The following is a 13,064-nucleotide window of genomic DNA, read 5'->3' on the forward strand; positions in this document are numbered from 1 at the left end:
CTCAATAGTTTCAACCTCCTGTACTCATTCTTAGTCTTCGCCCTCTTATTCAACTCCAATTAATATTTCATTTGAATCTGAAGGTTGTTGCCTAATAGCTCTATTGGACACAGCAGTTTCAGATGTTCCAGCAAAATAATTTGCCAATTTCACAGTGTGCAATTCTTCTCTCTGGTGTCTCCTCGGTTTGATCATTCATGCATTAACAATCACACTTGGGAAATAAAATAATTCAATTTGTTGGAATGGAGCACTCCATTTATAAAATAATAGCCCCTCTGGTTTGAATTTTCATGCTTTAAATCTGTGGGCAAAAGAAAAGAGTGAATGATTGTGAAGCATGAATTCAGGTATAGTAGGTTCAAGTGAGAACCCCCTACCTTCACGTTATTAGGACAACGCTCTAAACAACTGATCTAATAGGATAAACGTTAAACATTTATTTGTGTTTTGGTTCTAACTTGTTTTACTAATTGTTGTCAGACCCAGTGGTGACTACCGCTGCATGCAGCCCTTGTTTTCAAATAAAGTTCATTAAATAGGAATGATAAAATCTAAAATAAAAATTCTAATTTGCAAAAATTAAATTATATGTTTTTGGCTTTTTAATTAATTTTTTTTTTATCATTTGTTAAAAATTAAATATTAATATAATTTAATTAATATATAAGATAGTTTTCTTATTCCAGTATTTTTTCAATTAATTTTTCCAAATTTAATTAGGATTTTTAAGAATCATAAATTTAAGTTGATTGATTTGCAAAGTTATGACTTTCAAGTTTTTAATGATGTTGAATCATTTATGCATTTAAAAAAGTATTTAAAATAACAAAAAATCACAATCTCAATACTTTTATCAATTTCAATTCTTCATTAAATTCAATATTATTTTATAATTATTTTTAAATTAAATTAAAATATTAATTTTTAATATTTATAAGTCTATTTAAAATATTAATTTTATTTTTTACCCAATGCTATAATGTTTAATATTTTCATGTCTTACAATCTTTCATTTGATTTTAATTTGTTTCCCTTTTTTTTAAGACTTTGACTTTTTACCCTTTAGTAATGGCTAATTTCCTCCACATTTTCTCAATTATCATTGTTCACTCATTCTTGGCTCAAAATTTTTAGGTCCCTCATAATAGGTAGAGTGTTCCCCTAAAATGTGAGATAAACTAAATTTATAAACACAATTTTTTTCCAAAAAATAATTTATAATTCCTATTTTTCTTAGTTGTAATGCTTTCTATGTACAAGAGTCTATTCGTGGTGTTTAGGAGTTGGTTGAGGTCTAGTTGGTTGACAGATTCTCTCCAACTAGTTAGCCTCTTAGATTGGTGTGTGGTTGAGATATTCACCTAACCAAGATATTGTATGTCCAAGATAGATTAGCTATCTTGAGACATAGCTTCCTATATTTATATTATATTATTATTTTGTTGTGAATATAAGTTTGAGTGCCTTATGCAAATTTAAATTGGTATCATAGCCTGAAAGGGCGTGGCTCTTGGGCTGAGGGAAACAAAGAGAATAATTTAGTGTGTTTTAATTTTATTTTGTTTGTCGATAAGAGAAATTTGCAGTGTCGACGACTACAGATACTAAACGTGTGGAGAGTTGTGTTGACAGTAGGGGCTGCAAACTGTGGAATTTTGAGCCACTTTGGAATTGTTGAGTATTGATTCCAAAATTGATTTCTTTTCCATTGTTCTTATTTTCCATCATTAAATTTATGAATCTTAGGATGAGGTCAAGTGGAGCTGCATGTAGTGCGTCGAGCATGCAATCACTTGGTAGTCTGAGTGTCTATCTTGTTTTGAGGGTTGGAGCACCTAGAGTAAACTAGATTCTTTGCATTGAAAAAGCCATGATGAGAGCATTTTGTTGATCATTGCAGATCACTAATAGTGGTAATGTGTTATGGTAGATTAAATTTGTGCAAAGAAATAATGAGGATTTAGACTATAAACCTCTCCCTCTGTCACATCCACCATAGAAGGGTAAATTGAGGTGATTGAAGATGATAAAGAAAATGGTTCTACCTCGTGACTATTATTAACTTGGCGTGTAGTAAGGGGAAATTGCAAATCGAGCTCCCTTCAATGCGTCTGATGTACGAAGTCAAATAAAAACTACTTGGAAATCAATATCAATAGTGATTGCAACATGTGTCGGTAGGTGATATTCATGGCTAGTTGCACCACATTATTCATCTCCTACAGGTCGAGGAGCCATTGTCTCCCAATCAATTTTGTGTTTTCAATGGGCTTGCCATGGGAGGTATGAAAATTAATGGGCCACTTGGATTATAATAATATTTTTTAGGATCAACTAATCATTGAGGAGAGTCATTTTTCGAGTAAGAAATGGATATATAAATCATATATGTGACCTACTAAATCATCCAATAATGAGTGTTTTGGGCAATAGGTCGCTCTTCCTTGTCTTTGTCTCTGTAGCGAGGAGATAGAAATTCGGTTGTTTGTTTGAAAGCATGGTGGTTTATGCATGCTCAGGTAAATGAATTTTTTTATGGTGGAAATATCTTGGAATTAAAATTAATATACATATTGAGATTAACCACCTCAATATGAGGTTATTTTGTTAGAATTGGATACTCTAACAAATGACAAGAAAGTATGGAGATCCAAGATTACTATCAATAATGTGGATGAAGAGGTTCATGCCATAGCAATAACTCTTTGAAATTTTGTGCAAGGATAGCATGTGGCAGAGGTTGTGGCAGAGACAATGATTTTGGAAGCAATATGTAAGAAAAGTGTATTGGTTATGGCAACATTAGGAGATGTTGAATAAGGATGGACAACAAAGCTAAAATTTTGTGTGTGTGTGGAATAATAAAGAAGACTAAATATTATATTGTAATGTGAATCACACATGTATTAGTAAGCAAATGTAATGTTTTGTAGTGGTCCTTGGAAAGTATGTACCTAACTCCACAAGTTGAAGTGTGTATTGTGCCTGAGTCACTTGTGATATGAGCCTTATGAGGCATGTGTACCCCCATGAAGTTTGTGTTAATCTGAAAACCACTTTGTAACTGCAGGTTTGTGGTAATTCAGAAACCCCTTTGTAGTGTAGGTTTGTGGTAAGTGATAAACCACTTGTGAGAGTGATATGGACAGTAATTCTTGTAGCATGGTTTAGGGTCAGTTGAGAAAACCCTGGGCATGGTTTAGGGTTAGCTGACAAAACCCCAAGCATGGTTTAGGGTCATTTGATAAAACCCTAAGCATGGTTTAGGGTAAGCTGATAAAACCCAGTACATGGTTACGGGAAATCTGAGAAAACCAAGTTGATAATGATGGAGGGGGAGTTGTAGATACACCTATAAGTATGTAGATATAATGTTTGACTGAACCATGAACATGAAGGAAATCTTAGTAGATTGGCGGTTGTAGTGGTTGGTACTCATGCATTCTGGTGGATGGTTATTCCTTTATATGGATGTCGAAATAATTTCTTTCCATGTTTGTAAACACCAGGACCACAGTTGGTGTTTGTTGATTGAGATCGAGACAAGTAGTCATTAAGGGGGGGCTTGGAAAATATAATTCCTAATTGTCTTAGTTGTAATGTTTTCTATGTACAAGAGTTTGTTCCTAGTGTTTAGGAGTTGGTTGAGGTTTATTTGGTTGAGAGATTATCTCCAACTAGTTAGCCTCCTAGATTAGTGTGCGATTCAGATATTCACTCAACTAAAAGATTGCATGTCCAAAATAGATTAGTTATCTCTAGACATAGCTTCCTATATTTATATTGCATTATTATTTTGTTGTGAATATAATTTTGAGTACCTTATGCAAATTTAAATATATATAATGAAATAACTCTTTTGATAACTATACACTATTAAATATTTTAACTATGAAGCAAACTTTAGAAATGAAATTCTTAACAGATAAAATTGTAGACACTCAAAATATATTCTATATATTGTTGAATGAGGAAATTACACATATTTATACAATCAATAGTCTTAAGATAGGAATGCTATCTTAGATGTACAGTAGTGTGGTTGAGAGATTCTCTCAACCACACACTAAACTAAGAGAAACTATATTCTAGCTTATTCCTATTATATAGGAACAAACTCCTCAATTAGAAAATTACAACCATAGACAAGTAGGAATTAATTATTTCCAACTCCCCCCCTTAATGACTACTTGTCATGATAGTCAAATCCACCACCATCAGGCGAATTTCATGTACAAAACCTCCAAAAACACAATCTACCGCCCTCGAACAGATCCACAACTTCTTCGATCCCACGGATCCCCTTGAAGGTGAATTGGCGCGATCCTGAACGAAAAACCCGCACCCATTGGCGCGATTAATGGCCTAACAGACACACCAGTTGGCCTTCCTGGCGCTGTTGTTAGCGGGAAAAACGTGCCAATCCCCTTCTACTCAGAAAAAATCATCTGAGTCCGAGCCAGGTGTTCTGCAGTCCACCTGCTCAATTGAGCACAAAGCTCTCGTGTACACACAGCCACAAAGGCACGCTGACTCAAATCAGCCAGAGCTCAACACAGCCACGAAGGCTAGCTTGTCAAACAACGTGTTGACATCCACGATTCCAGCCATAAAGGCACCTCAAGCCACATAGGCGATTCAGCCACAAAGGCAAACTGGCCACAAAGGCACTTCAGTCACAAAGACTATATAGATGGTTTCTGGCTCACCACCAACCATCACTTTACAGTGACAAAAGATGGTTTCAGGCTGACCATAAACCATTACAAAGTGGTTTTAAGATCACCATGAACTTTCAGATGCCTTTAAAAATCTTACATCTGATTCCACATTTTGGAGTTTCTGGGTACATACAATGACTATTACAATAACATACTAGGTAGTCTATTCCACAAGCCACACTAACTCAAACAATATTATTATAATTTAAAAAAAACATAGTTAATTTATATTTTTAAATATATTTATTTTAATTTTAAGAAATTATAATAATATTTGATTATTAATTTTAATAATAATGTAATTATATGAATTAATAGGAGTAGCCATATAAAGTATATTTCTTTTATTATGTAATTAAAGTTTACTTTTTAAATCGTTTTGATTATATTATTATAAATTTGTATTAATTTTGAATTTATCTAGATTTGAGTTAAATCAATTTTTTTGAGGTGCAAATATTTTTAAGAATGAAAAATATTAAAAAGAATTTACACAAATGAATTTGATCCCTTAACACTTTATAAATATATGGTGATATAGATCTATATTGATTCTATGTGTATATATGTGCATGCAATGCGTTAATTTTATGTTCACTGTGAAGACAATTACAACACTTGATTAAAATATTTTAACCAATAGAAAATTTTTATCTCCAATTTGTTTTATATAACATATACATATTTGACATCAAAATATTTTAGTCTAACATAACCATTGAAATATTTTATTTATCACTTACATTGTTTATGTAATTTTTTCTTTTGTTGTTAGTATATTTTAAAATGTATATTCTCTTATATTAAGAAGTAGAAAACATATATATAGTATATAATATCTCTTTCTAAATAAAAAGATATATTCATATTGGATATTTTTTGTTATTTTTTATTTTTTAATTTGGTGAACATTTTTTTTTCTAAATACATGGGTTCCAATCTCTTAACCCATATTGTAACTCTTATGTTATGGGATTTACAAAATGAATAACACATTATTTTTAAAATGACGTGTGTGAAATCACTAAATTATACACCTTCTTAGCAGCAAAATGAAAGCAATTAGAAATTAGGTTTATTTATTTTATTTTTAAATATTAAAATTATATCTTATTTAATAATTTTATTGCATTATTTATTTATAGAAAACTTTCTTCTGAGTTATGAAATTGAGAAAGAAACAATTTTATATTTAGATTTATTTTAAATATAATTAATCTTTACATTACATATTTTAAGTATAGTTTAATTATTGGAGAAAATTAAAAATTTTAGAGTATTGAATCTTTATGTATTCAAAAACATATTTTAAAGAAAAAAATCATAATCTTCGGAAAAATTATATGATTATGAGGAAAAAATAAAATATATCTCAAAGGTAGATTACACATTTTTAAGTGTAGACTAATTTAACATTTTTTTTCTCTTTTTTGGTCAATTTTAACAAAATCTAGTAAAAATTTCTTAGAATTGTAAGTACAATGAAATTTTTAAGGTGTTAAATCTATCTATGCATTTAAAAACACATTTTAAACCATAAGAAATCACAATCTTGCTAAAAAGTATATTGGTTTCTGTTTAAAAAAAATAAAATAAAGACATCCAGTAAATAAGCTATGCCTTTTGAGTGTATTTAGATTGTGCCTTTTAAGCACAGTGTAACTATTAGACATTTTGCAGGCAATTTTTCCTGTTAAATTTATGTGAAAACTAGTGAAGATTTCTTATAATCATAACATTGAGCTATATTATTTATAAAATCTAAATTCCCTCATGACACTAAATCTATCTATACATTTTGAATACAAAATATTAATGTATAATAAATGTTTTAAAATGATAAATTCATGTCATATACAAAATTTTAATGCAAAAGTTTTTTTAAAACATTAAATTCATTTATACATTTAAAAACAAATTTTAAATAACAAAAACAATTACCATCTTAAAAAAATAAATAAATAAATATACAAACAAAAATAAATAAATAATAAAAAACCCAGGTACCCTTTTATTTTATACATTTTAAATTGTTCAAATAATTAAAAATAAGGGAAAAATTATTTCACAACTTTTGGGAAGAAATAATGAAATTATAACTTTTACCACGCTAAAAATAATTATGTGAACAAGTTTACTTTCATTGGACCACCTATTCGCATTGAATTAATTCGCGACAATACCATCAATTACGAATGACAAATTCAGCCATTACACAAGCTGCGATTTCAGAATCTGATTTTAAAATGTACAAATAATGACATGTTGGTTAGAAACGCATGGACCAAAATTTTCAATCTAATAACACATTTTATTTTCAGAAAAAATAATAAAATTATAACTTTTTACATGGAAAAAATAATTATGTGAACAAGTTTACTTTCATCAGACCACCTATTCGCATTGAATTAACTCGGGAGAATCCCATCAATTACGAATGACAAATTCAACCACCAGAAACTGCAAAAATAATTATGTGAACAAGTTTACTTTCATTGGACCACCTATTCGCATTGAATTAACTCGGGAGAATCCCATCCATTACGAATTACAAATTCAACTACCAGAAACTGCAGAAGCTGCGATTTCAGAATATGATCCAGTATTTGTCTACCCACATGTCGACTTCCAATTATCGCTCCCGGAAAATAAAATCACCAAGTTTATACAAATATTAACCCACTCCACATGCAAATCACGTTACCCAGCAGCCAAAATTCAACCGAAGTCTATAAACTAATAATTAACGCTTATCACATCCAAATCAGGATTACTCAGTAGTGAAGTGCAAGCCACACATAAAAGAAGAAGCAAAACTATACATTACTCTCTAGTCGCCGGGGGACCGGTTCTTAAAAGACGTCGAAGCAACCAGAAAAATTGATTAGACTTCAAGGCCACCCATGATAAATACGCATTCTTCTAGCTAGTTTCAAGCATACCATGCGTTCTCATATGTAGTTTTAGGTTTCCAAAACGCTCGTATACAAGATAGATTTATTCGGTAATATGTAATGCTCCTAGTAATGTTTTAAGTAAGGCAGTAGAATTTAAGTGTTGACTAAGGTTATTTTTGGTGAAATTAAATGTTGAATAAGGTTATGTTTGGTGAAATTAAAATAACTATGTTGCTACTGCTGTTAATTAATTATGTTAATTAATTGTTGTTATTACTGTTTAATTAAGTATGTTGATTAATTGTTGTTAGTAGCTATTGAGGTAGTTGCAAAAAAAAAACCTAACTACCTTCATGAGACGGTTGAGACCCCATAGGAAAAGGGGAAAAAGGTTCTGCCAAGTCTGGTAGAGATCAGATAGCAGAAAGAAAAAGAAAGAGAGTTGCTCTTTGGAAAAAGAAATGCTATGTTTGGTAAAGATCAGATGGCATGTGTTTGGAAGGCGGAAGCTTCCTGAACTGCTACGTCTGGGAAGGACCAAATAGCGTGACTCTGGTATAGCCAGAGAGTTGCAGACAGTGAGGATCTGCAGAAGTGCTTGGGGGTGGAAGATCGAGGAGATCTTCCTAAGGTCGGGTGGTTGACAAGCGCAATAAAGAGGTTTGCCTCTGTTCAGGTATGGACTACTAAGAAACTTAATAGTTATTAAGGATTTATATATACTGTGAAATTAATTAAGGTCTATGACAGACTTAAACTGTGTATGGCATTGGAAGAATTTCTGTAATTATGCAGGCATTGGTAGAGATGGAAAATGTAAACTCATTGACGACTTTTAAGAACAAATTTCTGTGCAACTGGCAGAAGGAAGAAAAGATTAAACTAGATTTTAATTAAAGATCATAGATTTCCATACTGGAACAATTCCTGTAGCATAAGTGACAGTTAAATGGAAAACAGAATACTGTGTATATTTATTTCAGCCTACGCAGATAAACTGAAACAATACAAATATTTGCATACAAAGATCCCAAGAATGCTACTGAGGAAAATAAAGAAAAACTGTAATAGGTCAAAAACTGAGTCAATACGTGTACTCTCTAGACCAAACAACCAATTGAAGATCGCGGGATCATCATCTTAACAGTGTGGTTTAAGAATGAACAAATCGGTAACGAAAACACTCCAGTGCTTGAAGAACAAAGGAAGGGCAGCGCCCACATCATAAACATAAATACATGATAACAGACATTCCAACAATCCAAGAACGAGTCTGTAAAAGAAAAGGCCGTAGCTTGTGTGAGCATTATCGGGCAGCCAGCGAGGGCTTCCGAATTCGAAGCCAGCAATCCGTATTTTCCAAACAGGAAATAGTAACAGTAAACAAAAAACATAGAGATATGTTTCTTTTAATTAAAATTTACAGAAAAAACCTCCGAAGAGACAAGCGTATCCAGTGTACACAGCAAACAATAGAAACTTCGAACTCAGGCGAGAGTCTGTCCATGATAAACCAGCAATTTTTAAAACACTGAACCGTAAAACGATTCTATGGAGAAACTCACAATACATTATCCAACCAAAGTTCGATTAACAATAATCATTGATAATCCTCGAATATGAAACAAATTATACAGTAAAGGACAGGTATTAAACACAACCCAACTAGGGTTTCCGCCTGGTCTGCTTGGCACAGAACCCAAATAGTTTACAAAGCAACAGAGACGGGGAAAACCGTTAATTTTCCCCATGGAAGGAAAACCCATAAAACAGCGATAGACTCCCATGCGCAAGCACAACTCAGATAGCTTGCCAAGAAGGACAACGGCTCAGTCCGTTACCCAGGGACTTTCCTCAAATTGTTAAACCATGGGAGTATACAACTCTTACCCGGAACATGGAGTGAGTATGGAAGGTAGAGCAGGTCCTCCATCGAGTGCTGGCCACGACAACGAGACTCCGCACCTGAGACAAGGGGTCATTCAGAGAAAACAGTATAAGATTTAAATCTGTGAAAAGAAATTAAACAAAAAAAAAAGAAAAAACGAACTGTAAAACAAGGTGACATTCACCTGGGTGAGCGGCTTACCATGACCGAGGACGGAAGGCAGAGTTCCTTTCGCACCACGGACCGCCTGATGGAGAGGTCTCCTGTGCAAAATGCAAAAGCGCTAGAGACATGTGAATGACAGAGGATTACACTAACAATGAACTGCTAAAGAATTTCCAAACGCATTGAAAGGCTTTCAAGACATAACATCGACCCCTGGATCGATTTCAACCATCGATCTGGATGGTCTCATCTCAGCCGTAGGGATGAGCATAGAAAACTCGGGAAGCAACCATCGTATGGTAATTTCGAGATATGTATCAGACAACATTAACTCCTGGAGTCCTGAGCACACGATAGCACATGGAGTCGGCAGGCCGATCGTTCATCGTGCCAGATGGACGATGTGGAGAAGGCCAGTTGGACAAGCGTCAGTTGCCCGAGTGATTCTCGGCAACACTCATTTCCAGGCTAGATTTTTAGGCGTAAAGCATTAACTTGATTAAGAAACTACTGAATATCCATACATTTCCGTGGTACCAACGACCAATTTCATATAATATCCATTGTACCGTATAGAATATTATTGTCAGCCGAATGTTGATTCTCGAGAATGAAACAAAGATACATTGTTAATGTTTAAGTGCTATGGTTAGCATAGATATGTGCTATGGTTAGCATAGTTATAACTTAGCACTAATACGTTTCCTATGATATGTAAATAAATTATAAATTCCTTATTGCATTTGAATAATTAATGTTAAGTTCTACTATTATTAAGGTAAAAAAAAAATTTACTCCTGTATTGTAGTGTTACAAGTGGTATCAGAGCCCAGGTTATAACTCTGTGACCTCGGGTTAATCATAATGGAGACAGCAATACATAAATAACCAAATTAACAAGCAAGCAAGGGTTATTCCAATATATTGCAAATCATATCTGTTGAAATGAACTAATCTCTATTCAGGTGACAACAAAATGAGGAGAACGAGCAGCGCTCCTCATGGAAATATGAATAGACCAGACAGCATTACTCACCCTCAGGGAAATCCTAAGATATGGGTACAGCTAGGGGAGGAATCCTGCAGCACTAATTTGACTATATTGGAGACAGTCCAGGAACTGAAGAACGAGATGGCCCGTTTGCGTGAGGACAACGCCAGATTAACCATGGAACAAGAAAGGATCATGAAAAGTTTATCAGATAAACAAAACCAGCACCAGCCTCATCCTAGCCCTGAGCAAACGCGAGTATGAGATGAATAGTGCTATCACACCGAACAGGAGGAAACATAGGAAAGAGCGGAGGTTCGAGGAGAGAAATCTAATAACGCCTCTGAACATCAAACCCCAAAAAGACAGTGGATAGAACTGCAAGGGGAGTTTCGGAAGATCAAGCCACCACATTTTGACGGGGAATCCGAGGAGGCCGCAGAAGCTTGGTTAATCAACATGAACAAATATTTCCAAGTCTATGAGTATGATCACCATCTTAAGGCACGACTGGCTATTTTCCAGCTGCAGGCTAAGGCTACATTATGGTGGGAGGAAGTCAAGATGGTGTGGGGGGTGAGTGAGCAAGATGTAACTTGGGAAACTTTTCAAAGATACTTCAAGGAGAAGTACTTGACTGAACGTTTCTACGATGAAAAAGCACGGGAATTTCATGATCTGCGGCTTGGGCAGCAGACCATGGATGAATTCATTACTAAATTTACATCTCTGCTTCGCTATGTACCGTATATTCGGGAGGAAAAGGCAAAAGTGCAGCGGTTCGTTAGCAGCCTACCCCAGGCAATGCGGGAAAGGATCGAATTTGATAATCCGAAGACCATGGACGAAGCGATACGGAAAGCTAGAATATGTTATCAGCAGAATAAACAAAAAGGAGAAAATTCTGGGAAGCGCTGGGCAGATAAAAAAGGCAGCAGAATGACTGTGGGAGTTAAGGGAGCTCGCAGCAATTTCAACAAGGGATTCTCCAAAGGGGCCAGCAATAGAAACCAGTCCAGAAATCAGCTCAGATTAAAGCCACCTAATGAATCTAAATACAGTGAGCAGCCGGGTAGAGCTGATAATGAGGGATCAGCTAGGCCACCAGTGCAGTGCTGGGGTTGTGGCGGGCCACACTATATTAAAAATTTCCCTCACCGAAAGGAAAGTGATTAGGTGTCCCAGGTTTATGAAGCCTCCATAGTGGGAGACGTGGCTTGGTCCATACCCAGAATAAATGCTGCCCTCGAGGATCGTCAAGCTGATTACCAACCAACGATGATAGAATTTGAAGGTAAGATTTTTTATCGAACTATTTCCATTTTAGTAGACCCAGGAGCTACATTAAGCTATGTTAGTCCCAAAGTTGTGGAAAATTGTAGTTTGCAATCCATTAAGTTTAAGAATCCATGGTTAGTACAGCTTGCAACCGGGGCAAAAAGACGAGTGCTGGCTAAGGTCAGCAACTGCCCATTAAGGATAGCCGGTCAGACAGTGATGACAGAATTGAATGTACTCCCTCTCGGTTCGTATGATGTGCTGATCGGGATGGATTGGCTGGAAAGGCGGTGGTCTATAATAAACTGCAAGACAAAAACAATTTCTTATCGGGACGAACTGGGAAATGAAAAGGAAATTCAGGGTATCCTGAAACCAGTGCAGATCCGGCCAATTACTGCCTCACAGCTAGCTAAAAGCATCAGGAAAAAATGTCAAATATATGCAGTGCAAGTAGTTTATGCCAAATCTGAAGATAAAATTGCTGCTATGGGAAGCAAACCAGTAGTGCAAGAATTTACAGATGTATTTCTCAAAGAAGTACCAGGGCTGCCGCCCAAAAGAGATTTAGATTTTACCATAGAATTGATACCCGGTGCAGCGCCAGTGTCCCGAGCACCATACCGGATGAGTGTGCCGGAATTAACAGAATTAAAAATGCAGCTGCAAGAGCTGTTAGACAAGAAGTATATCCGTCCCAGCGTATCCCCTTGGGGAGCCCCTGTACTGTTTGTTAGAAAAAAGGACGGAACCCTCCGTATGTGCATAGATTATAGACAGCTGAATAAATTGATAGTTAAAAATAAATATCCACTACCCCGCATCGATGAACTGTTTGATCAAGTGAAAGGGGCGACAATATTTTCAAAGATCGATTTGAGGTCTGGTTATCATCAAATCAGAATTAAGGAGGAGGACATAGCCAAAACAACCTTTCGAACCCGTTATGGGCATTACGAGTTTGTGGTACTGCCTTTCGGGTTGACCAATGCACCTGCGACATTTATGTGCCTAATGAATAGTGTATTTCATCAGTACTTGGACAAATTCGTATTAATTTTTATTGATGATATACTTATATACTCCTAGAATATTAAAGAGCATGAGGAGCACCTCAGACT

This window comes from Pinus tabuliformis, chromosome 4_1 (assembly GCF_031772625.1).
Source record: "Pinus tabuliformis cultivar Carrire ecotype Pingquan chromosome 4_1, CPIR1, whole genome shotgun sequence".
In the NCBI taxonomy this organism is placed as follows: Eukaryota; Viridiplantae; Streptophyta; class Pinopsida; order Pinales; family Pinaceae; genus Pinus; species Pinus tabuliformis.